The sequence below is a fragment of the Schistocerca gregaria genome, chromosome 6 (genome assembly GCF_023897955.1).
Source record: "Schistocerca gregaria isolate iqSchGreg1 chromosome 6, iqSchGreg1.2, whole genome shotgun sequence".
NCBI classification, from domain to species: Eukaryota; Metazoa; Arthropoda; class Insecta; order Orthoptera; family Acrididae; genus Schistocerca; species Schistocerca gregaria.
In genome coordinates this window covers 238,175,611-238,201,466 of record NC_064925.1, presented here as the reverse complement: position 1 = coordinate 238,201,466, position 25,856 = coordinate 238,175,611, and the positions used below count along the sequence as shown (strand labels likewise).

Below are 25,856 nucleotides of genomic sequence, written 5' to 3'. Positions count from 1 at the left end.
TCGTTCTGCCCTTTCCGGTCTGCCGACTGTATAGAAGATGAATTCGCCACATAGGGCGGAAATTTAGTGGCTTGTTGCACAGCTGTAGTAGTAGGAGACAGGGATGGTATCGTGACACTGGGTGACTTTACAACCGCAGTGCTGAAGTTGAGGGTACTTGTCTGCATGGCCACGTCCTTTGCGGAGCCTGGTGTAGCAAGAACAGTACTGTAAGTGCTGAATGGTAAAAAATGGGGTTTCCGACTAGCCAATGACCTCCCATTGACAGGGTGAGACACTTTTTCCTTCTCCCGCATCTTCTGAACGGCCCGCTCATCAAGATACACTGGACAATCGCGGGAGGAGGCTGTATGGTCGCCATTGCAGCTGACACAGCGGGGAGAAGGAGGCGTGTGGACAGAACATCGAGTGTGGCCATAACGATGACACTGGTAGCAGCGAATCGAGTTCGGAATGTACGGTCGGACTGTGATAACTTCATAGCCTGCTTTTATCTCTGATAGAAACAGTATCAAACGTGAGAAAGAGTGTGTGTGTTCAGTAAGGCTGCATCTACATTTTCCATCACCCGATGGACTACAATGACGCCTGTGATTATAGAGCTATATTTTGATTTCCGCCTCAATCAGACCATCGAGCAGCCTAATGTAAATAATATCACGCGAAGAATTCAGCTTTCGGTGTGCCTCGACACGAAAAGGATAGCCATGGAGGAGGGAAGCTGCAAGCTGCTTGAGAATCACACGTAGCCTCCAAAAACAAAGTAAATGAGAGCAGGATTTCACAGCAGTTGCACGGCAATTTCAGCAACATCTTTCTGAATAATAAACGGATTTACCGTAGTAAATGACTGACCGTCTTCAGTACGTAAAACCACAAGGAATTCTTGTGCGGATGAGAGGGTCCCTGAATCGTTAGCCTCATTTTTTTTAATACTTTGAGTAGACTCACACTCTGAAGAGGATGATTGGCTCATTGCGAGAAAAACACCCATGATTGTCAGCGTCTCCGATGGAGTGTTCCATCCAACTGCGGGCCCTCCCTCAGAGGGAGGCGCACCCGCCTTGGGCTAGGATACGGAATTACGCGTCACCCAGTCATCTGTTACGCATCATCCACGTGGGTCGGCCTGCAGAAGTGCACGGAGAGGAAGAAGAAAAAGAGGAAACTCAAAAGAAAAAGCGGAGGAAAGATAGGAGAAAGGGAACGAAGAAGGAAGAAGGAAAAAACAATGGAGAGACTTTTCTCATGTCAGACTACTGAAAATTCAGAACACACACAAAAAATATCCTAGACATGTTCCCCAAGGGAGGAGATAAAGAATAGAAAGAGAAAGACATGTTCCCCAAGTGAGGGGAAAAGGAATAGTAAGAGGATAGACATGCAGCACGGAAGGAAGAGGACGCTGCAAAAGTGGGGACCCCTTGTAGCCAAGCATGAACCCTCCAAAGAGCTCGAGCCTCCTGGGGGAACAGCGTGAATGTGTGTTTACAAGCTGTGGAAAGAGAAAACGAACCTTGCGACATCTTATGCTGGTTTACTGTCCTGAGGGGAACACCGCCTCACAATGCAGTGAGAGGATTTGTGCTGTATGTCAAAGAGTGGTTTAGTCGATTTCGAGCTGGGAATTTCTCCCTACCAGTTAAACCTCCATCTTCACGGACAACGGTTACGGATATGGAACGGCTTAATGCCATAATATTCGCCGGCCGGGGTGGCCGAGCGGTTCTAGGCGCTACACTCTGGAACCGCGCGAACACTACGGTCGCAGGTCCGAATCCTGTCTCGGGCATGGATGTGTGTGATGTTCTTGGTTAGTTAGGTTTAAGTAGCTCTAAGTTCTAGGGGACTGATGACCTCAAAAGTTAAGTCCCATAGTGCGCAGAGCCATTTGAACCATGATATTCAACAATCCACGAATGACACCGCAGATGTTGGGACTGGAGTTCAGTGTCACCTGTGCCACTGTAGCCAGGAACTTGAAGAAGCTGGATTACGTAAACACTAGCGACATTTGAGTTCCTCATGAACTGGATGAAGCTAATTTGATTAATCTCGAAAAATATCCATGTGTGAACCCTTATTGAGAGGCAGTCATAATGCTCCCTATCTGGAACGTCTGGTAACTGGAGATGATAAGTGCATCATGTGCAACAACCCCAGAAGAGTAAATCGTGGTGCAAGACACGGCAGCCACCACTGTCGGCTCCTGAACCGGTGCTGCATCCAAGAAGGTTTCTGCTATATATCTGGTGGGATTTGAAAAATACCCTTCTTCCTATTGAGACAATCGCTCCAGAGAAATACTGTGCGCAGTTGTATCGTCTCAAGGCAGCCATTGATGAGAAATGACAAGATTTGGGACACACTGTCGTCTTTCACCACGATAACGGTGGACCTCGTACCTCTGTAGTGACCCACCAAAAACTGTGTTATTTCGAGTGGGATGTGTTACCTCCACGACCGTATTCGCCTGACATTGGACTTCCGTCTATTCCGTTCACTGCAGAATTACCTGAATAGAACTCTCCACCTCCTTGGAAGAGTACAAACAATCTCGACGAGTTCGCCAACCTGAAAACCCCCACATTTTGGAAGATAGGCATTTATAAGCTTCCAGAGAAACGGTATTGTCACAATAATGGTATAAACTGCAGGAAATAAATAGTTTGTTTACAAAACCGATCCGCCTTCTTAAGCTGCATTGTGCCCGACCTTGTGTGTGAAGTGTAGAAGCAGACGGGCCGGAAAGCATTCTGTCGTTGCTGTGGTGCGGGAAGGTGTGTTCCCAGGCATTCTTCATTATTTCACTGTAACGAAAAGAGAACGAACTTGTGAGATAACCCAGTAAGTAACAAAGTTCGTACTGAAGCCTCAGAGGGCTAGTCCTACTCGCAGATGACTAGCTTTTTCATTTTCCGGCTTTTAGACCCCTGTCTTGTCAAGTTTTTCAAATCACAATTTTCTACGTTCCGGTTTCGTGCAACTTGATCGGCAATACTGCATTGCACTAGGCAGGCCTTGAAGCAGAAAGTAACACGAAGGGCACGGTGTTGCCACCGCGCGGTAGACGCGAGCACGTACGCGGAGGGCCGGGTCACGAACCGATGGCTGGCATTATTTCCCCGGGGACGCGGCAGTCAGCAGCGCGCCGCCACTTTGCAACCGCTTGCAGCGCCCTGCCGCTGGCACCAATTTGCAGGTGGGCGGCTGCCGGCTACCGGCCCAGAGGTCGCACATCGTGGGCCGCGCCGCCCACGCCCACCGCCCGCCGAGGCGAGGATAGGCCCGCTGGGGACGCCTGCCGCCAAAATACAGGCGGCTTAAAGTCCCACCCCTGTCTCACTCCTTACACCTGCTGCGATACCCCACAGCGTGTCTCCTGGCGCCACAAGTGTGGAAGCCGCCGAATGCTCTCTACATTCAGACGTAACGCTTCATACCACACTGACATAAAGTCTGAAGAAACCACTCTAGTTGGCTGTTGCTGGCGTATTGTCACTATCCGCAGTAAACAAAGAAATTCTTGAGATGAGATCGGAATTTTGTTGTTTATGATTATGTAGACAATTGGTCGTTAAACTGCGTCCCGCATGCCTTACACGGTCCGAATCAAGAGTTCGTGCGGCACGCAGTTGTCCACCCCGCCCCTACAGTGTTTAAATGTAAAATTACTGATAATAATTCAAATGACAACCTCTAACAGGAGAACCTGAGTTTGGCTCGCGGTTGTCAGCTGTGTTTTATAATAATATGGCTATAACAAATAACAGCCGAATGCATGGACGTCAACTAACTTTAAGAGCTTCTTAAGGGGGAACGTTCATGAAACTGACTGAACATGTCAATTTTCAATTTATTTTTTGTTTATTAGTAGCACTCATGAACAATTAGTTCCGAAAGTTTCAGTGATCAAACCGCATCCAAAGTGCCTGAAAAATAGTTAAGTGTGTGATGCGATCTTCCTGCCACACTGACTTTTAGAAGTAACACTTCAAATTCTACAGACAGACGCAGAGGGAAAACAGCCAATACATTCACAAGGAGAAGCTTCCAAATTGTATCGCGGATGTTCGCAAGCCAGTCTACAGGTTTCTAATAGATCCTGAACTTCTAAAAAAGGGGGTTCGTGGCAAAATACAGAATCAGAATGAGTCTCTTAATTCACTTGTACGGTAACGATGTCCTAAAACCATATTTTCTTCTACTACAATTTTCATAATTGCATCTTACGATACAATTCTTGTACTTAATGATGGGAAACTAGGGAGGATGAAGGTAATAGAAATAATGGGCTTTACGATAGGAAATTTCACTCAAGATATCTTGAGAAAAATCGATTTACAGCTCCTCTCTGGTTCTGAAAAGTCAGTTGAAGACCTGGTAAAGAAAATAATGCAGAAAACAAGAAACCAGAAGGGAAGTGTCAAAGGAAAAGAGCACTCAGAGTACAAATTTGAAGCGTTCTGAAGAGGTGACAAACAAAAAATTACTTTTTTAAAAATTCTGTGTACCTGTTTCTCAGAATTATGACGTTTTGTACACTCTCTCTATTAACCTAACAACTCTTGTCTCATTAGTGAACTTTGAAATTCTGTGTGTACGTTGAGATACGGGGCAAAGTGCTTGGAATTTTGCATTAATTTTACATCATTCTTACATAATCACAATTAAAAAACTATTAAAATTCTATATATTCAAAAAACCTGATGAGAGAAGCTTACTATATGCAAAGAGATTAAACAGAAAATTGTAGAAATCTCTTGCATGGTTTGTTTACAAGATACATACATTATGCTTTGCCAATAAAAATTAAATTTATACAATCCGAGGAACTGAACAATAAATATGTTAATTTCATGTAAAGCATGTTACAAAATGTCATTGCCGTACCTTCAAAATTGCGGATTTGGTGATTCTTTTAAATAGTGTGTGTTTTTCATGAAATTTAAATACCTCTTAAAAATGTAGTTTTCCTGCTCTGTAACATACGAAAACTCTAGCAGGGACTGTAATACTTTTTAAGATGTGCTTAATTTTAACTGACCTTGGAGAATTCGGCCTTACATTAAGTAAAGTTGGGGTAAATAGGGGTTTGAGGATGTGAGAGGGGAACGTTGTCGCGCTTGTCGTCCAGCATGAAAACTCACGAGCGTGCACGACTAGTTAGCTGCTAACGGATAAATTTCAAACTGATGTAACATGAATTCGTGAAGGCGTGTTGTACGGGTGGTCCTCCCCAAATGCGGTATATATTTGTAGGAAGTAATACGAAATTTAATTAAAGCTGTTCTAGTGCAGTGCAATTAATAGTAGAAAAATTGCATTCAGATTATTTAGTAAACATTAGTGATCGTGTCTCATATTGCATAATGCATTTAACTTTAGTACAGTTACTACTATTAATCAGTTAATCATTCACTCACACAGACAGCACGACACCAGTTCGTCAAGGAATCACAGTGTCAAACTTTTTAGGTCTCATGCTAGCAGTAGTCCCAAACAGGGAACAGTCATCTCGAAGTGTTCCGAATGATGCCGACTTAACGATCCGTAAAGGGCTATTATACAAGTAATGCATACAGGGGTTCCCCGGGAGCATAGTCAGGCTAATCCAAATCTATCTCACTAACAGAACTTTCTCTGTCAAGGTAGAAACACCCACCTCCACCAAAAGGCGTATTCGTGCTGGGCTGCCACAGGGATCGGTTCTGGGGCCCGTTTAGTACAGTCTGTACACTGCTGACACTCCCACGGCCCCCCTGGTGCACACTGCACAGTATGCTGACGATACCGCCTTTCACACTCATAATGCGAATAAGGACCTGGTCATTCGTAAGCTAAAAAGGGTTTTAGATGACACAGAAACCTGGGGCCGTCGCTGGCGCGTCACCATCAACCCTGAAAAGACACAGGCTATGCTGATCACCCGGAGGCTGGGGAGATGCGGATCCCCCAACGACCCCCCCCCCCCCCCTTTCACCAGCACCTACATGGATCCCGACTCCCCTGGCGCAGATCCGCCATGTATCTCAGCGTAATCTTGGACTCAAGACTAACGTGGAAACCCCACATAGACGATGTCCACAGGAAGGTCTGCGCCAGAATGTCCATCCTATGCCCAGTCCTCAACACAACCAGCTCCCTTCCCCACTCTGTAGGAGTACATGTCTATCAGGCACTTATAAGCTCATTAATGGAGTATGCGCCCCCTGTCTGGGGGCAGCATCGGGACAAACTCCAGAGGCTGCAGAACCGCATCCTCAGGAAGGCACTACATCTACTCATGGGATTCCCTACCGACGATCTGCAGGCTGCTGCCGAAATCCTCCTCCACAAAGAAAGATTTCAAGATCTGGCAAGGGCTTTGTACGAGAGCTCTTCCAGATTTGGGAATAACCTCAGCCACTCACTAGGTCAGTATGACATGTCCTGTGATAAGCACAAACGCTCTACGACGATCGTCGATGACTAAGTCGAAGAGAAAAATCCCAAAATCTGCATGTCCTAATACCAATACTTAATCATTAAAATACCCAACATCTCGCCAATTTCAGTCAAGTACAAAACACCATCAGAACATCAGAAGACTATCACAATACACAGACAGTGAAAACTATCCAAGAAAATCACACACATACAACATACATTGTTGAGTAAAAATCAACAGGCTATAAACTCCTCCATACGTTTCCCCAAGAAGGGGAAAGTAAAAGGTGAGAGTGAGAGACTTAACGATCAGCAGATGGTGCCTCACAGTCAACTAATCGCACCCTTACTATTGCTGGTCTGTTGGGGACTTCTAACATACTCACTTGTGTACGTTACCAATTAATGGTAAGACAATATGCGGTCGAAGGTGAGGTGCCACCCCCCCCCCCCCCCACTGTCATTATTGGTTCTTGAGCGAAACAGTCTGATAACCACTGATGTAGATTGTCTGTTTATGTAGCAGCGTCGTTGTCGGTGCCTTTACTAAAATATACAGCGTCAAATGGAAAACAAATAATACTGGCTAACGCAAATACGAGGGTAGGAACTTCAATAGCGGCATCTATTTATTTACATCTCACACAAAACAGACACATGTTCCAAGATTTTACTGTGCATCCTAGTAGCCACTAGCATCGTGTATAGCCCGCTGCTAGCGATGTGTATTCGTAGAGTCGTGGGATATCATTAGCAGCGCCAGCTGCGTTGATAGTTGTAATGGAGCAGTCTATTGCCCGACGAATCTCTGTAACAGTGCTGAAGCGAAAGCCTTTAAGTGCTCCCTGCAGCTTAGGAATCAAGTGTAAGTCACAATGTCTTAACCTTGGGAGCGTGCTATGTGGTACAGCATTGCCCAGCCCAATCCATAGAACATCAGACAACACTTGTGCATTGTCCTCCAAACTGATGAGCGGTTCCTGCAGAAAGTGTCGCCCCTTCTTGCTCTGAGCTGGCCGCAGTCTGCGTTTCACAATTGAGCAGCTTAGGGAAAGAAGTAGCGAAATTTTCCGCAGGACAATGTTCGGGCACATGTGGAGCATTTTGTGGCTGATTTGTTCCGTAGGTTGGGCTGGGGAGTGCTGTACCACCCACTACATTCCCAAGATTTAAGTCCTTGTGCCTTACACTTTATTCCTAAAATGAAAGCAGCAGCAGCAGCAGATGATGATGATGATTATTATTATGATTTGAGGCGAGGGGCTCTCAGCGTCATGGTCATCGGCATCCTGACGAAAAGTCAGTATGCCAATCTCATGGATGGGGACGAAGGCTGCAGTTGATATTACTTTAAAGTCTGCCTCCCTTCCCCACCAATTTAAGGATGAGGCCTAACAATTCACAAAATTTCACCACTCTTGTTGCGGGGATGGTGGGCATATCTCCATCGAGACTAAGGGCTGCCCTAATATCAGTATAGACACATGTTGTCAAAACTGAAAGTGGCACACTACAGAGTGGTGGACCCTCTCGCCGGAGGAGGAAGCCTTGTGTTAATGGGCTATGTCCAATGCGTAGTCTGGTAAGCAGAAACTTCTTCCAGTGGTGAGGCTGACGTGAAGTCTGCCATGCCTGTGTGGTCGATTTTTTTCCTGTCTCCCGCAACCATTCAGTCCCGCACTGATGCGTCTGTCAGAAAATGAGATGATGGCGTGCAACGGCATGGGATACTGACAGCATCCCGGCATGCTTCCTTGGCTGCTTTGTAGGTCATGTCGTTTCCTGTATCCCGACGTGGCCAGGTACCTATCAACAGATCATCTCCTTGCCACGGTATTCGAGCTCCTGAGATAAATCAACTGGTCTGCTTTCTTTGTCATGTCGTTTCCCGTAGCCTGACGTGGCCAGGTACCCAGCAACAGATCACCTCCTTGCCATCGTGTTCGAGCTCCTGAGATAAATCAACTGGTCAAATGGATGCATTTAGTGAACTGCTTGTAGTGCACTAAGCAAGTCGGAACAGAAGAGAAACCTTGTAAAGTGATAGCTCTGAGTCCGCTCCAGAGCCATCGTAATGTCATATAATTCTGCATCATAATCTGCAAATTGTTTCGGAAGACACACTTTGAAAACACTATCAGGGAAAACAGCGGGATAACCAAGCAAATTTTCTTGCTGGGATCCATCTATCTAAACAACGATAAAACTGTGGTATGTACTTAAAGTGGAAGAAAACAAAATTGTAAAAACGTTATCTGGAGTAAGAGTTTTCTTGTACCGCATCAAACTTAAAATCACTTTGGGCCTCTGAAGGTACCAATTCGGCAATGCGTTCCATCCCTGGAGGTCTGATATATCCAGATCCTTGATAGAGATAGTAGCACGTATCCCAAATGGCTTGGTCGCATGAAGCCCATTCCTGAACAGCCATTCAAAGTTGGGTTGAACCACTGCACTAAATGCCAACGACTGAGGTGACCTTGAGAATCTTAGTACTTATCAAGGCAAAAGGATACGTCACCAAATCCAGACTAGTGGTTCACCAGCCTCTGCACACAGAAACTGAACTGAGCTGGTCGGAAATGGTCCAGTCGATATCCTTATTGTGAACGGCATCTAACATCTTGAAGTAGGGAATACGGGCTGATCCATAGACCACGCTGCAATAATCTAAATGTGAGCGAACAGGTGCCCTATAAAATTGCGGGATGGGGGACCTGTCGGCTCCTCATGCTCTTCCGTTAAGTCATTTCAAAATATTCAATGACTTAAGTACTTTGTTCGTAGGTCTTTCAGGTGTAGGAGCCAAGTTTTTCGAGTAAAATAACAAATCCTAAAATTGCACAGTTTCCTGAAGACGTAAAACGTTGTCCCCCATTGCGAGCACTGGTTGGTTAAAACTCCGACGAGTCCAGTTAAAATTGACACATGTAGTCTTCTCTGGTGAGAACCGAAAACTAGTTGTCCTGGCCCAAGTTTCGAGAGTCCTAATGGTCAGCTGTAGTTGCTTCATGACATTGTAAGATTGGAGGAAGAGTAGAAGATTGCGAAGTCATCCACAAACAAAGAGTATTTGACAGGGCTCCTGACTGAGGAGTAAATGCCATTGATAGCAACGGCAAACAATGTGACACTGAGTACATTGCCTTACGGGACTCCATTCAATTGAAATAGCAGCCAGATAAGGAATATCCAAGTCTATATCGAAAAGGGCGGTCCTCGAGAAAGGATTCGCTAAGAAGTGGCAGGTATCCACGTAGTCCCCATTCATGAAGTTGGCGAAGGATTTGTACCTGCTAGTAGCGTAGCACGCTCTTTTGAGATCAAAAACAAATAAACCAAATGGTTTTGGTGTAAGAAGGACTCCTGCATCGCCGTTTCCAACAGACTTGTCAAGGGTGGAATGGTAGCACCTGAAATAGCACTGAGAGCGACTCAAGTGAAATGGGTTTCGAGCACGCATATGAGGCCATGCGTTCGAGAGTCTTACTCACACAACGCTCTGGCAACAGTTAGGGGCGCTATGTTCCTTGTTGTTTCCCTACTAGATTTAACATTGCCTCCTTCCAAGTTGTAGGGTACTATCCTTAACTTCAGGGCACACATGACGAAGCGTGGCATAATGAATCTCTCATCAAGTCCTGGAGCAGTTTCTCTGGGCGCAGACAGAGCTCATTCCAAACAGCAGTGACAACCTTACTTTTAAGGATCTTTCGTGGTCTGCCGCCACCAACAGTATTAATGGTGGTCAAAAGTGTGAAGATGGTCTGAAGAAAGAGCCGAAATCGATTGCTAAGAGATAAAAAATCTCAAAACGCGATCTAGACTGTTTTTATCAGGTTTGTAGCCGGGATACTAGTTCCCACATGGAGAATGAAAGGTTTTATACTTCCTCACTGTGAGGAAGCTCCCATATCTCCTATGAAATACCTGAAAACCAGGAGCTTGCCTGAATGACACAGTGACTGTAGAAAAGTGTTCAACTAAAACCTGAACCATGTCTTCGGGTGGGTCCACCAACAACCCATTCTTGGACAAGATCGTAAGAGGACGTGTACAGCCTTTGCCTGAAATCGACGTTCTTGATTCCCAAACTTGCGCAGTGGAAGTGGGCCGATTAAGCAAGTCGTGAATTCCTTCCAGGATTCCCTCTTCCGTTCTTTTATCATTCGCCTTGCCTGTGCACACGCAGATCGGGAGCATGAAGGTATTCTATAGTTGTATGTTGTGTGTAGTTCCACAGAGCTATTCTTTGGGCTCTGACTGCCAGGCGACAGGTGTCATTCCACCAAGGTACAGGTTGTGATGGTCACTAGACCAGGGAATGGACTCTGTTACATCCCACTGGATCTCACAAGTGATATGAGTCACCGTCTCCTGTGCACAATCTTTTTGTTCAATAATAGCCCTTTGAATCAATCATCTTCGTTGTCCCCTGCCGCCTACCACCCTACTTGGCAGATCCACAGTGGGAAGTAGTCACTACAATCTAATTTTGTAACCACTTCCCACTGAACTGAGTCTTCAATAGCTGGGGACCAAATACAAAGGTCAATTGTTGAAACAGACCCTGTAGCTGTGGAAAAGTGAGTCATCTGACCCAAGTTCAAAAGGCTGATATTCTCAGAATGGACGAGTCGCTCTATCATTCGACCCCTGTAGCAAGTGGTAGCAGAGCTCCACAGCACACTGAAGTCCCCCACAAGGAGGAATGGGCGTGAAAGAGTTCTGTCCGTGCATCTGCTTCCAAAGAATCATGATGTGAAAGGCATAAAGAACAAACTGTGAGGTTAAATAGTACTAGGACCTTCACGACAACTGCTTGTATGGCCCTGGTAAGAGGGACAGAAAAGTGGCATCTACCATCAACCAAAACTGCCACTCCACCTTTAGTCCTGTCTCCAGTAATATCGACCTTCCGGTAGGAATGGTAACCCCATAATGCAGGCTTGTCGGTGATTTTAAAATGAGCTTCTCGTAAGCAGATGCAGAACGGTTTCTCCTGGACTACGAGTTGTAATACTTCCAAATGTGGTCGGTATCCATTTAAATTCCACTGCTACACAGAAGTCCCTATCAGAGCCATTGATTAGCAATAGTTGGTCTTGTCTTTTTCCCTCAGAGGCGGCGATTTGCCCGGGAAGTCACGGGGAACGTTAACCGGGTTCCCGGCTCTCTGGTTCCTCCAATTGGAAGTTCATATCCTCAAGAGCACAGTCCCTATCTGAAAGGGAGAGAGCTCGCCAGTCTGAGGGTTTAATTACAACTTTCTTCGAGTGTGAACTACTTTCTGAAGCAGGTTTTCCTTACTTATGGGAGAAGATGGTTGCTTGGATTGAGGGGACGGCTTAGTAGGCTTCTAATGGTGGGCAGCATTATGTGCCTTAGGTGGTAAGACCATCGCCGACGGCTTTCGAATGATTTCTGGTTCAAGTGCAGGGTTTCTCCCATAGGACATCGACAAGTGCATGTGCTCGTACTTGAATCTGTGGTCTGAGTATGTATGGCGACATTACACTTGGCCACTGGCTTCTTAAGCGCCGATGAAAAAGTAGTAAAAACCGGAGGCTGCATAGCTTTAAAATTTTTTGAGCTTTACCATTGGGTATGCACCTCGTGACTTTCAACTCCTGAATTTTCCTTTCCTCATTGTAAACCTCACATTTTTTGGTCCATTCTGGGCGATTCGCAGAGAAGTTTACTTCGGAGGAAGTGTACAAGAACTGCTTGATTCATGAGCTGAACCTCCACAGTTTCCACACGTAGCCATCCCGTAACATCTCATAATCGTACGGCCAAGTCTTTGGCATTTAGGGACAAACTGGTCAACCTTAGGACGGGTATCCTGCAAGGATGTGTTCAGGTAATTCTGGAGCGCTAAACATCAGAATATATGTTGCAGATTTTTCCAATGTGTCACTGACTCTCCTCATGTAGTTCACCACTTCCGTGACGCACATATTTTTCCATTCTTCACGTGACTCCGCGAGGTAGCTCTCCATTATATCGGGGCAGGTCACGGCGCCTTTACTAAAGTGATGGGTGTTACGCAGCTGTCTCGACTGGGTAGTTACCTAAGGCCTTACATTCCAGAAACTTAGATACTTGGTTTGAAATAGCCGTTTCAACTAGAAGTGTTACATTACGCAGTCATTTGATACCTTTTAGGGATCCAGCAATACCCTCCAATGCTTTGTGAATATAAAAAGGGGTGACCTTCACAAAATTTCCCCTATTCACTTGATTACAATGGAGGTGTTATGGCACACTAATGCCCTGTTGTTATTATTCTGACTTTTCTTTTCGGGGGGACTAACCAAGCGAGCTCTCTTTGATGAGAGAAAAATTCCGAGACCACCATAGACGAAAATCGGAAGTATAAATTAAGAAGCAACAAAGGTCTCCATCAAAAAATTTCCCAACTCGCAGACAATTCGGTGAAGGTTGATCAGTTTCACTTAAAACATGAAAAGAATGGATGACAGTAGATTAGCTAAAGATCTTCCAATGTGTCGACAGCTAATAGAGCAAAAATCAGTAGATCAGAAATACTCAAAAAGACTTGGCAGAGAGTGACATACCTTCAGAAGACATTCAAAACATAAGAAAAATTTCAAAATTCAAATGTGGAAGGATCTTCACCCAGGAACGAAAACAACAGCAGAGCGAGAGAATGGAGAAATTCTGGGAAGAGAAGAAGAGAAGCCTAATTCAAAAGAACAACTCCACCGAGTAATTACTTTACATGATCCACAGCTGACCGGATTCGACACAAGAAGGGAAGAAGACTAGTGAAATAGCGCACAGTCCGGAACCGTGCGACTGCTACGGTCGCAGGTTCGAATCCTGCCTCGGGCATGGATGTGTGTGATGTCCTTAGGTTAGTTAGGTTTAAGTAGTCCTAAGTTCTAGGGGACTAATGACCACAGCAGTTGAGTCCCATAGTGCTCAGAGCCATTTGAACCATTTTTTGAACTAGTGAAATATGAAGAAAAACAGTCCATTAAATTTCGGGAATGCAGCCGCGCAAATAAAATTTCCTCCACTGATATTTCGGTCGCGTATCGTCCGGCCATCCTCAGAGTGAGTCACAAGACTGACGACAAGATGGCAAGCGCGGCCTTATGTGCTCCACAGTGGCGGTACTGAGCATGAGGGTCACAGATGCTGGTTAGCGGCAAAGAAATACGTTTATACATGCGCAGCCTGTTAGCCTGTGAGCATATAAGGCCACGCTTGGCAACTTGTCGTCAGTCTTGTGACTCACTCTGAGGATGGCCGGACGATACGCGGCCGAAATATCAGTGGAGGAAATTTTATTTCCGCGGCTGCATGCCCGAAATTTAATGGACTATTCATTACGCCACGAGAAGTTGAAAATGAACATGAATAGAAACAATTGTATGAATATTTTCAACTTTTGAACTTCACTCATCTGATACAATGAAGTTAATCATAATAATAATGTAATTTCACAACATTAACTCAAAATAGTTGCTTCCACCATAATACTGACTGCATAAAAAAAATGTAATTTGCGTATACTAATATAACAACTTACCTTTTACATATTGTCTTAGTATAATGGGGTGTTACTGTCAGTCTATTCAGATACAATAAGTTTTATGTACCTTCTATCAAAGGTAAGAAGCTAGACGTTTCTCAGTGAGATATCCTTCACCAAATTCTGCAATTCGCTCTTTGGGTCACAGAAACAAAGAAGTACGCACGCCTGGTATGCTGCCGGAGAGGACGGGCAGAACTACACTCTGACGGCACAGTTTTTGCCGACCTGTTTGTGCCCGCAGCCTGTTTACATCGGTAAAAGCTGCAGGACTCGAGATTGCATCTATCTGCCGGCAGCTCTGTGGCCCACCCACACGGAGACACTGCTGTTTGCTCAGGCGCCGGGTTCCGCTCTGTGGCACCGCGTGCCCGGCTCCCCGGATCAGGAAGGGCGCATAGGAAAGGATAAAGGGAAAGGAGGAGGTACTGGCCTCCCGGAAAACACATCAATCAAGAGGCAGCCTCGGCCGAGTCCGGGTAACTGCAGCGGGTGACACTGAAACGCGACCGCCGTCTCTTGTTTCCGACTGAATACATCAGGGAGGAAGGGGAGCGTGATCTAGCGCGATCGGAACAACAGAAAAAACGTCTGCACGTTACGGTAAAGCGATTTATGCCAGATAGATTAAACGGTTTGCTGATACAAACAGACTAATACGAGGGGACTTTAAAAGCTAGTAAAACATCATTATTGCACTCCAAGCACACGTCACTTGCAGTCCACTACACGACACTATTTTTGAACATAGTTACCAAGCCTCTGCGAAAACGATCGGAACGTTCTAGCAAACTTTCAATGGACATCCGTTCCTTGGTCACGAAGCTTCTCGAGAATCCCTGCGCGGCCGTCCTCGTCGTTGGAAAATCTCTTTCCCCCTCATGTTCTTTCAGCTTGTCGAAAACATGAAAATCCCATGGTGCAAGATCCTGACTCATCGATCAGCATCACTCACTTCTGTACGGCCTTGGTCGAATTATTGGTACTATTTCAATTACTTTAATCATAGATGGCTCAAATGGCTCTGAGCACTATGGGACTCAATATCTGAGGTCATCAGTCCTCTAGAACGTTTAGAACTACTTAGACCTAACTAACCTAAGGACATCACACATCCATGCCCGAAGCAGGATTTGAACCTGCGACCGTAGCAGTCGCGCGGTTCCGGACTGAAGCGCCTAGAACCGTTCGGCCACCACGGCCAGCTTATTCATAGATACATGCCTTGGTGAAGCTAAATGTAACTATCTTTACATAAAGAAAAAATTATTTACGCAGTAACCTTCAAATCGAATGCTACATCCTTAATTTTTATATGTGAATTAATGAATTTTCTCATGGTGGAACCCAATGATCAAAACAACTAATTTAATAAGAGTGAATCTTAGATTTCTGATTTACCCATGTGCCATCAAAATAAAATAAAAACAGTGAATAGTAGAGGAAGTGTGGATGAGAACAGTGACAAGTTTTATTAAACCTTTTGGAACTACAATTTTCTGGAGACGGAGCTGATGAATCTTACACAAAAATGACAAACAGATCAGTTAAGGAATGGTCTTTTACAGGCAAGCATATACTGAAATGGAAGCTATACTAATTCTTTATATGACGGTAGTATCTGTTCCCGTTGATGACTATGCAGCTTTGCTGGAATGAAATGATAATTAAATGGACACCCTCGCTGGGAGCGTGCAAAGGATAAGTCCATCGTTTCGAACGCACATTGCGGTCCATGGATTCCGTTCCCGGGCCACGTCTGGCTGAGGGTCGGCTACGTGTACTGAAGCGCGCGGCGTTTGTCCCGCTTCGGAGACCTGTGAGTGCCGTGGCTCCCTGTGTGGCCGGCCGCGTATCCTTAAACGTGCGATGGGCGCCCGTCGCCTGGCGGTTCACATACCTAGAAAAACAAAAAGAAAAAAAAAAGTAACAAAAAAAATCTGCCGGCACGGTAGCTCAGCGTGTTCGGTCAGAGGGTTACAGTGCCCTCTGTAATAAAAAAAAAACCAGAGTTAATCGATCATCAACGAACTTAAAAAAAGTATGTCTTACGACGTCCGCCCCGAGCAAACGAAACGAACAAAAAAGCGAACAAAATGAAATTTAAAAAGAAAAAAAAAGATGGATAGAGCGTATGCCATGGAAGCAGAAGATCCCGGGTTCGAGTCTCGGGCGGGGCACACATTTTCAGCATGTCCCCAACGAAGTATATAAATGCCTCTTTGCAGCGTGGGTGTCCATTTAATTATCATTTATACCAATTCTCCCATGAATTAAATCATTTTTCAACGCAATCTGACTTTTTTATATGAATCCATTGTGAGGCCCAGTTCTATTCAAATGGAATTAACTACGATCAAGTATACCACAAACTATGGTCCACTTGAGAACAGGGAGCTGTGAATATCATTTATCAATGATACACCGATACAGCAAGACTCTTTCACCTTGATTCAGAATGCAGCAGAAAATCGCGCGCTGTGGGCGATGAGCGGTGAGCTGTGACAGCTGTAATGTTCTGACGCGACCACGGAAATATGCGAACAACGTGGCCTGGCGCTCTGATTATCAGAACGCGAGAAACTTCCCTATCAAAGCCCTGAAATAGTGGCAGATTTCAGTTTGAGGTGCATGCGGTAGCTGGTCTGGACAAACCAATTTGCGTCACAGGCACGACGGTGCATGCTGGAATTGTCAAACGTCAGACTGTCGGCTCAGAACGAATAAGTTCACTCTCGTGACACACGACATTTCCGAGACAATACGCAGTTCCACTGTCGGTAAAATGGAAACTGCCGAATCCTGCCTAGTTATCAATATGGGATGTCTAGGAAAGCTGACTTCTCGAATCGCTAGACAACGATTCAAGCAAATCGTATTAATGAGTCTTACGACGAAAAGTAAATGATAATACTTAACTTCGAGAAATACAGAGGTGGGTAGCAGGCAAAGGGCGACAAGCAAAATAACCAATATTCTTAAGTATAACAATCCTAAAATTGAAGCCGGCCGGAGTGGCCGAGCGGTTTTAGGCACTACAGTCTGGAACTGCACGACCGCTACAGTCGCAGGTTCGAATCCTGCCTCGGGCATGGATGTTTGTGATGTCTTTCAGTTAGTTAGGTTTAAGTATTTCTAAGTTCTAGGGGACTGATGACCCCAGAAGTTAAGTACCATAGTGCTCAGAGCCATTTGAACCATTTTGAACCAAGATTGAACGAGGAAAGAAACGAGCTTTGACACTTCTGTCTAGTTGCTAGTATTCAAGCTGCTGTAGAACTGCGCGGCGGCTATTTTCTCTTTGCATAGACGCCGCTGCTGTCGCGTTGTCGTCCTGGAGAGTGGTCGGTCAGCATGCAATTGGCTGACGTTTTTGGCACAGCTCTCTCTGCTCCCCCCCCCCCTCCCCACTAGCGTACCGGTACTTAACTTGACGCCTCAACAGAGACTGCTTATTCCGCCACAAGATGCAGAACACAAGTCTCATTCACTACAGAAAGACCTCAAGTTCTCCACCAGAGGGGAACCAGAAGACAAAGAAACAAAAGAATCATAACCACTTTCCACGAAGCCTCGGTATGGGAGCCGAATTAGCAAAAGCGAAACCGCCTTCACATTGCAGAAATTAATCGATTATCCTCTACTTGTTAAATCTCCCATCTTGACTGTTCTGTTGGCCTAGTAGTCAATCCAGACACTGCACCGGGATTCCCACGCTGGGAAAGAAAACCTCTCCTTTTCTTATCTTGAAAGGAGCCAATAAGCGACTCAAAATCTCTCTTGTCTGAAAAAGAAAGTTGTAGACTATGGAGATGTCGTTCTTACAGTAAGAGTGGCCATGTTTTGGCAAAAAAAACATCTTCCTAGGCGTGACTAGTCACCCGTTTACGAGGTGATCTAATCTTTCCATGTCCACCCAAATAGCTGAGTCGTCAGTTTGGCGATCTGTTACGCCAAGGGACCTGGGTGCGATTCCCGGCTGGGTCGGAGATTTTCTCGACTCAGGGACAGGGTGTTGTGTTGTCCTCATTACCATTTCAACATTACCAGTGGACGGTAACTGGAAACTACCACTGGAATCACTTCCCTAGACGCTCATGCAGTGGACCTCTTTGACGAGGCTTCCCAATGACAAGACCATTTCCAGTTTCTGAAAGAGTGCAGTTAAACTCCCAGACAATCGTGCACATGAAATAAATGATTTGTAAGAACCTTCTGCCCACAATTTCCCCAATTTGCCCGTCTAAAAAGGTCATAAACCTCCCACAGCAAATTAGGTAGTGAGGAACACAGAGATGATGACCTAAAATTTGAATGTCAATCTGACTGACAATGTTGTTAAGTTGAGAAAGGGGTTGTTGTGTACATAGTTCCGCGTAGTCAGCGCGTACACAACTTTCCCACTAGAGAGCGCTCTGCTAAGCACAACAGCGCAGGCGCAGCGCTCGTCCATCTCCGCACTACAAGATGGCGCTGACTTAGAGTCGGACTAAATTCTGCTTCCGCCTATCCGCGTATTAATATGTCACGCAGCCAATGAGATTGCTGCTAACTTAGAACCTTTTCTCCTAGCGGATCACACTCGCGCAGTGATACTTGAACGCTTGAGGTATTATAACGAGTGTACAGACCTCCAATTAGTCAGTCTGCATTAGTCTGCATTTGTCTGTAGTCAAGTTTCAGTCTGTGCCTAATAAGATTATCATATCCTGTACATAGCCATGAAGAGAAATGTATAGACACTTTGTCAAGTATCAGAGATATGTGAGTATAAGATTAACGTACCAAGACCAAAGGAACTTCAGATTGTCCATTGTCAATAGCATCCAGATCCAAGTTAAGTTATTTTTATGCTTGTTATTATTTTAATAAATGTATGTGAAAATTAATCAAGTTCTGTTTAAAGTTGGTCACCGTCAAACTGCTACTCTAAGCATGCAAGTGACATTTCTATCGTCTGACCTTTTGGCAGATAACACGCCACGGTAAGACCACGAGACATAATGCTGACACTCGCCTACTTCGTTAGAGCGACAAGTCAAATAATCTGATGGTGTGTGTACCGAAGGTCTTACAGTACGCAAACCACATGGGCATGCCACCTCTCAAAATACATCTGGACGCGACACTGAATTTGCGCATTGTGCTAAATACCGTCAATATATTAGTACCAGATCTCGCCTCAACAATGATACAACCTATAGAAAAAGAGGAAACACCCCAATTCGTAGACGAATTACCTTAGATGAAGAGATACCCGGCTAGGATAGCCTAAAATAAAATATCCAACCACTCCACTGCATAGATGTGGGGACAGATGTATTTCTGTCCACAGTTTTTGGTAATGTTTAATTTGGTTGATTTTTGCCTTACATTAGCCGAACTGCTCGAAATGAAAAACTTATATTTTTGCAATGAGACGAGACTGGAAGCCACCAGAGGACGAAGGTGAATGGATGTTAATTCAGCCTATGCCCTCTGTTCACAAGTATTTTCGTTAAAGTCGAGAAAAAGTCATGAGAGCAAAATTATCGTTCCCTATGCAGGAACAGGCGTCGAGGTCTACCTCATCATCGTCATGGGCTTTTTACTATTGTTCATACTCATTTCCCACCCATACACAACATACAGCGCCATTCCTATAATATTTTTATACTTAACCTCGTTTCTAATTCGCCAAACGTTTGATGTGGTTGTCACTCGATCTGAATCGTACGTCCAGTTTGGGTATTTAATTTTTGTATGAACACATTTCCACCTTTGTTACTATGTAATCATTTTTGTCTTAGTCACAAGGTTAGTATTACTCACTTGTTGTAACGAGCTTCTCAGCAAGGGAGTCTGTAAGTCGTAGATTTGGATCTGCCGTTCCAGAGTTGCTGTTACTTATTGCCCGAAAACGTAAAAAACTGTCTCGAAATATTCAGTATAATTTATGGAAGTTGCGTACATGTAATAGTTCATCAGAAACCATAGCCGAATCATGTTCGGTAATGATAACACTCTTCCGATGCACACAGCACATCTTTTCCTTTTTCCGTTTGCTAAGCTTCAAATAATGGTAAGCAAGGCTTGATCCTTTCAAAATCGCACTGTGGTATAAAGATGAATGCCCAAGTGTTACGCCATCATTGTTCACTGTAGCTTGTATTACTCCTCTGGGAACAGGAGTATCGCACGGACCAATGTCATCTTATGCCAGCTCTACCGTTTTATGTCGTATCACTTGTCATATCCCTTTCATGGGAAGTGCAGGGGATTCTGGTCAGTGTATGTGAGTGTAACGAAGAGTTTGGATCATTGTTTACAATGGTCACGGGAAGAAAAAAGGTCAAACCAGGTCATAACTGTGTTGTAAATAAATTATAAAATGTCAAGATGAATTGGTTACTTACTTTGAAACATCCGTGCCATTACATTCCGGTGCTGACTGCTTATGTTCATACAGCATAGAAGACTGTATGAAGCACTTTTTTTGTATATATGTATATATTTATAAAATCTAAAGCACCACTCACACACAAAGAAAACTTACAACGTGGAAGTACGTATACCAATATGGCGATATCATTATCTTAACAATGCCAACGACTTTCAGAGATATTTCGATATAGGCATAGATGTCATAGTAGAAATTTACAAATTACTGACGTTCCATAACTTACTATTTATATTAAAAGAGAACTGACTAAAATTAAGATAAATAAAGCAGCCAGTTTGTTTGAATGTTACTGCGGTGATATTATACAGGGTGATTCAGAAATGCATGTAAATATTTTAAGGGTGTATTTGTGAGGTAAATATAAGACAAAAATGTTCTATAAATGTTTTTCCATAAACGTTTAATTCCAGAGTTATCGTTAAAATACGAAAGTCATGTCCGTATCAAAACGACGTCAGTGCAAGCAGCAGGATGCCATATTCTGGTACGTAATGCACATACGTATCTCCCAACAGTTGATTCGAAACTGCATGAATAGTGTTTGTGTTTGCAATTGCTGTTTACTCCTACTGTACAGAAGATGGCGCTGATGTTGTTGGTAACGGAAACGTACTTCCTGTCGTTCATTCATCGTCGGAAGGCTACAGGTTTCGTGCACATGATGTACTCAAACAGTGAGTATGCTGATATGCACCTTGTGTATGGTGCAGCAGATGGAAACGCACTTGCAGCAAGACAAAGGTACAGTGAGCTGTTTCCAAGACGACAGTTACCAAGTCATCAGACGTTTGTATCTGTGGACAGACGTATGCGGGAGTATGGCATTCGTCCTGGGCCACATTCAGGTCGACCACTTGAGCATGCAGTGAACGTCGAGGAACATGTTTTGGACCTGGTAGACCAAGATCCAGCCATCAGTACGAGACAAATTAGTGCAGCTGTACGACTTCCACAATCTACTGTATGGCGGCTGCTTCGGAGACAACAGTTGCATCCATTTCACCTGCACAAAGTGCATGAATTGACACCTGCAGACTATCCTCGCCGTCAGCAATTCTGCCAGTGGTTACAAGAGCGTCATTTGAATGATCCAATGTTCATTCGGCGGATATTATTCACAGATGAGGCCATGTTTACTCGTGCGGGTGTAATCAATTCGCATAATATGCACCAGTGGGCTGTCGAGAATCCTGGCGCGAAAATTGTGCGTGGATATCAACATCAATTCTCCATAAACATTTGGTGTCGTATTGTGGGGAATGACTTACTCGGACCTCATGTTCTACCTCCAAGGCTGACTGGGCACGCTTACCGCGAATTTTTGGAGGGGGAATTGCCTGGATTGTTACACGATGTCCCTCTTGCAACACGAGCCACCTTGTGGTTTATGCACGATGGTGCTCCTGCCCATTACAGCCGCAACGTAAGGGCGTACCTCAATGATGCGTATCCACATCGATGGATAGGTCGCGGAGGACCAATTGCTTGGCCAGCCAGATCACCTGACCTGAACCCTTTAGACTTTTATTTATGGGGCCGACTAAAGACATTGGTGTATTCTTCTGCAGTACCGAACAGAGAAGTGCTACAACAAAGAATTGAAGGTGGTTGTGAAATTATTCGTGGAGAGTTGAACGGACTGTGTAATGTGCAGAGATCATTGCGGCGACGAGCACGGGTCTGTCTGCAAGTTCAGGGACAGCATTTTGAACATGCATTGCATTAAGATTTGTGCAAATACAGTACAGTACAGTCTGTAAATTCTTCACGTATTTTCCTTAGTTATTTTGCATTGATTTAGTTCAATCAACAGGAACTAAAGTAATACAGTATTCGCGAGGAATTGTTTCAGTTTGTTACGTCACGTTTATTTACCAGTTTGCGTTTTTAGTCCAAATGCACTGTAATTAAACTGTGAACTCTGGGAAGTAAATACTTTACGTTGTATTGAATGAATTATCATGTTTTGTTCATAACTCTGTAATAAGCCAAGTATAGCAAAAATTGTATAGAACATTTTTGTCTTATATTTACCTCACAAATACACCCTTAAAATATTTACATGCATTTTTGAATCACCCTGTATAAATATTATGGTATACACTGGAAGCGAAGTAAATGACAAGGGATAGATGAACATAAATAAATATTACAACAGTGGACATATAATCTGAATATTATGGTACACATTGGGAGCAAAGTAAATGATAACGCATGGATGAACATAAATAAATATTACAGCAGTGGACTTTAAATTATATTTTTATAGCAAGCTGATATATTTTATGCACTACTTCATGTTGGGTTAGTGTTTGGATGTTGTTATTGTTAAGGGGAGTAGCGTACATTTAAAAATGAAAAGCACGTGGATGAAATTTTTAATAAAGGTTACATTGCTTAAGGTCTATTCACTGAGATTTTGTGGTCATTTGCTTTTATGTGCATATATTTCAATTCCTTCAAACAATTTCATAAAGCTACCTTCACGGCTCTTAATTCCATGATTGTTAATAATCGTGTGCACGGAAAATGTAGATTATGACATGTTCTTCAAATGAGTGGCATCTATATGCTCCTTGAAGCAAGTCTCAAAGCTGCTCTCAGTTTGTTCGATATAGCAGGAGAGGCAACTTTGACAACTTTGTATGTGCCTGATTTTTTGTATAGTGGGCCGGGAGGGGGGGGGGCATTATTCTTTAAGTTGTGAACTGCTGTCTGCTGAAGTTCGTTGTATGTGTGGAAGCTTATCGTAATGTTTGTGTTTTTAAATGGATTCCTTATTTCTTAGGATATGCTCCATTAGAAAGGTAATGCAACAAGTTTTTTGCTGTTTTCTACTGTATCCTATATAAACTGCTTGGTTGTCTGGTGTGCTGCTTTGTTTTCTGATGGTTTTTGGATTTTTTGTAATAATTTGTCTATCATCAGAGGGCTGTATCCATTGTTTCAGTCTATGGTTTTTATCATATTTATTTCTTTTTCTTTTTGAACTGGTCCAAGAGGAATTTTATGTAGGCAATTCAATGTGAATCTAAAATATGTCATCTTACGTTGGTTTGGATGAGAAGATGAGCTGTTGATACACAAATCAGTGGATGTTGATTATTTATAAACCTCAAAATGTTGTACAGGGTTCTTGTTGATGATTTTTATGTCTAAGAAACTAATGCTGTTCTTAGTCTCCTGTTTAGCTGAGAAGTTAATGTTGTTGTGCATGCTGCTCATATTTGTTGCTAATGTGCCATCAAAAAGTATGATTGTATCAACAAAACTTTTGTGGTAGATGATTTTGCTGTTGATGTAACTGTCAGCTTCAAAAAATGCCTGCTCTAAGTGATTTATGTAAATGTTTGCGAAAATCCCAGATAGGCTGCTACTCATTGTCAACCCATCTCTCTCTTCGTATATTTTGTTATTAAAACTGAAGTAATTGTATGACATTACCAAAGTAAGCAATCCACTGAGCTCACAGATCTCTGCCATACTTAGTTTCTTATGTCTGAGCAGAGTGTCCCTGATTATATTTATGGGTACTCTATAGGGATGTCAGTATAAAGGTTCACTGCCAAGTGATGCAAATCTGGCTGTCAGTGGAATGTACTCCTCTTTAACTTTCTCAGTGAGTTCATAATGGAGAATTTATTTCAGATGGATAGTAGGTATTAAGAAGAACAAGTAGTTTGTTATTTAATCTGTATGAAGAGCTGTTCCTAGACTTTTCGGGTCTTAGGCTGTGATCGGATGCGAGTTTCAATGGGGTTCATGGGAATGCAGACACACACTTCCCAGTCTGTTAGGCGGACATTACAATTCTTACGTTTTTTCTTAATTTTGACCTGAAATTTAGAAGTATGATCAAAATCAAATTCGGTTATGTTGTTACTATTAAAGAACTTCATGGTTTTCTTAACATAGTAATTTTCAAATGTTATAACCGTACAACTACTTTTATCAGCGTTAACTATTACAGTTTTTCTCTTTGAAAGTTTGGAGTTGATACTATTTAGAAAGTTTAGGTCATTGTTTCTATGTGAACTGTTGTTTCTGAGGTGTCTTATATTGTTTTATTGACTTTAAGAGCTGAAGAATTGGCTTCCTGGAATTTCATTTTGCAGCATCACATGCAAGCTTAGTGGATGCAATAAGGAGAGTTGTAGGTATTACATTTTTATCTCTGTCTTCAACCACATCATTTCACAATTTGCTATAATTGTTTACGCGGTACTGCTTCCAGAATTAATCTTCACTTGTATATAGTTTGGGGGGTATCTGTGCTGACAGGCATTGCTTATTATATTTGATGTTGCGGATTGTCGTCGACAGATTTCTTTTGCATCTTTTAAAAGCGTGAACGTTTCTCCATAGCTGGCTAGGTAAGCTTAATGCTATTTCTTCGAAAACTGACGTTCTGAGCACGTGGCTGTGTACAAAATATAGGTTGACTCTTACGGAGAATATAACAGTAACCAGCCACTTTTTATAATGCTTTTTATTTATGTAAATAGCTCCGTTACTGGTTTCGGAGTGACAGGTTCATCATTAGACGGATTGTTCAAGCTAAGATACAGTTTGCATTAGTTTTCACTTGTTATTCTCCCAAATGATGAAATTTTCTTATTGTAGTGGTGCCCTACAACCAAAAAAAGATGTGAGACAGTATCTCATTGCCTCACAATGATGTTAAAAAGCGTAAATAAGCTATAAAAAGTGAAGATGTTTTGGCTACTTACGTTGAAACATTCGCGCCATTACGTTCTGATGCTGACTGCTTGTGTTCATGCAGCAGAGAAGAGGGTATGAAGCACTTTGTTTGTATATATACGTATACAAATAATCTAAAGCACCACTCTATACCAAGAAGTTTCACCACATGGAAGTATGTATACAAAGATAGCAATATCAGGATCACAACAATGTCAAAGACTTTCAGAGCTATTTCGATATTTACGTAGATGTCACAATATAAATTTATAAATTACTGACGTTCCATTACTTACTACTTATATCAAAAGATAAATGATTAAACTTAAGGTAAACAAATAAAGCAGCGAGTTTGTTACAAAGTTTTACAGCAGTGATGTTGAGGAAATAATATGGTATACATTGAAATCAAAGTAAATGATAAGCATCCAGTTTGTTATAAAGTGTTACTGCAGTGATATTATGCATTTTCCTTCCTTCATACATGTGTAGATCCATTTTGCCTTCCAAAATGATGAGATCACGCAGGACATATCACGAAAATATTCCCCAGACAACAACACTCCCTTCTCCGGTCTGGATCCTTCCGACGATCCTCGCATTGAGTCTCCATCTGCACAATGAGTCATAAATATGATTCATCTGAAAAGGCCACCTGTCGCCACGCTCTGGGCGTCCAGTTGTGGTAATGGCATGCAAATTCTAGCCTCCGACACTCAT

The 25,856-nt window shown here is 43.3% G+C and overlaps 1 protein-coding gene across 1 annotated transcript in view; it reads left to right on the top strand.

The window, feature by feature from the left end:
• The window catches only part of LOC126278576 (uncharacterized), a 179,237-nt gene that overhangs the window by 53,548 nt on the left and 99,833 nt on the right, over nt 1-25,856 (top strand). The gene's annotated exons all lie outside the window — the stretch shown is intronic.